The sequence below is a fragment of the Pteropus medius genome, unplaced genomic scaffold, assembly GCF_902729225.1.
Source record: "Pteropus medius unplaced genomic scaffold, Ma_sr-lr_union100, whole genome shotgun sequence".
Taxonomy (NCBI): Eukaryota; Metazoa; Chordata; class Mammalia; order Chiroptera; family Pteropodidae; genus Pteropus; species Pteropus medius.
Genome location: NW_024354499.1, coordinates 15,807,883 through 15,809,980, shown reverse-complemented (window position 1 = coordinate 15,809,980; position 2,098 = coordinate 15,807,883).

The window sequence follows — 2,098 nt, the reverse complement described above, 5'->3', positions numbered from 1 at the left end:
TTATAAAGTATGTTAGCCCTGTCCTAGAGGTCTGCCTGTAAAGCAAGTTCTAGGAAAAATATTTAAAAGTATACTTTGTATAATAGAAAAATGTAGCTAGGTAAGCACAAAACATGATAGCTTAACCAATAACAAAAGATGTTTATTTTATGGTTTTTGCTATTATTATTATTGTTGTTGTTGTTGTTATTGTTATAATTATTATTATTTTGGTTTTTGCTTTAAAGCTAACCTCACTGATGCACAATCATGTGATATTTTGCAGAATCTTGGTTCCTCGACCTAGCTAGATCACTCGACCACAGTGACAAACGCACCAAACAAGATGATGTCAGGAACTGAATTAATCAGGCTAAGCAAAACCACTGAAGCTTACACAAGAACTAACCATTCAGCTTCGCCTTCCATCCAACATCCTTAACCCTCTATCTCCACCTTTAAAAACCCTTGAACAAAAGTCACAGGGGAACAATGAAAGAAAAAAACAAACACACAACGAAACAATAACAACAAAAAAAGCCATAGGGGAGTTCAAATTTTGAGCACTAGCTCACAAGTCTCCTGGCTTGGCACCTGCCAATACACTGCTTTAATTTCTCCGCTGCAAAACTGGTGTTCAGTGTTGGCTCTGCTGCGCCTCCAGTGGGCGGACTGTCCCCTTTGCTCAAATAACAGGGCCCGCTCCAGAGAGGCCCCTCGGTGCTGACTGGCAAGCCTTGTTTCCATCTCTCTGCTCTCTGTCGTCCCTCCCAGACTGAAGATACGGCGAGGCCACCTTGTTCCCCATCATTAATTCATATTAGTGACACACTTTCTTCAGGTAAATTCTGACCGCTCTTCCAGAAACAGCCTCACTCCCCACTCCTACTGCCACCCAACCCCTAATTCCCTTTAGTTCTGGGCAAAACTTGTATTTTATCCCGCACTTAACTGGTCGACAGCTTTCCAAACCGGTCTCTCCTAAGGAGCCTGTCTGTGTTCTTGGTGAGGACCCCCGGGAGCCACACCCTTCCCCCGGGGGAGGGTGGCTAGGAATGCGCGGAGTGTAAATTTACTGGCGCTTCAGCCCTGGCAACCTGCAGGCAAAAAAAAAAGGATGTGAAAAGTCACTAATAAACCAAGAGGCAAATAAAAATGTCTACAAAAGAGGCTAATGTTTTCAATATATTCTCATAAGAAAGGCGAGATTTAAAATGAGCAAGTTTTCTCAACATGAATTAAAGATGAATTAATGATATAATTATAAGTAAGGCGCCCAGGGAGTGAAAGAAGGACCTACAGAGGCCCAGGGGCACCAGGGGACAACTTAAGTTTGGGGAGATTCAAAAGTTATAGGGAACTTTTCAACTCTGTGAGTATCTGCACCCGTAACTCTCCTCTCGGCATTGTTTAGGGTCAACTGTACTACACCTGGTTTGGGGTAGAATCTACGAAATCACTTTCTGCATTAAAAGGTATTTCCCATAGAGCCTGCTGATGTTTCTATAGATAAAATAAAATTCCTTTTGCAAAAGCTCATTCATAATTAAGTATTCAAGTACACAGACATTGCTAAAGGGTAGTGCTTTTACATCTTCTATTGTTCATGGAGATGGGTTTGTATCATCCTTGGGTACATTATGACATGACTGAAGGAAGACAGGGAAAACATTGAGTTGTCCATTGAAGAAAGAACAGTTATGGAAATCTAACTGGATAGTCCTTTTTCAAAAGAGAAGCTGTGCAGCAGCCTCACCTCACCTGTTATAAAAGAAACAAGTTAAGTTTCATACCACAGGTACTCCAATACTCTCAAAAGAAAAGTCCATATTGGAAGTATGCGGTATTTGTTTCCCTTTGCAAATGAAATGAGCTAAGCAAGAGCTGTTCTTCGTTGGTTGAACTCAAGGGTAATGGGTGAGTCTGTAGGCACAGGGGCAGCTGAAAGGATAAGAGAGAGTCATGAAAAATGCATAAAGTGAGAAAGTTATATCTTCGGCTTATAAATCCTCCACACCAGGATTTATTTCAGGGCTTGGAGAGTATTCAGGGGTGGGGATAGGGCAGGAATTGTCCCATAACAGCAAAGAGAATACTCCTTCTAATTGGCTTCAGCATC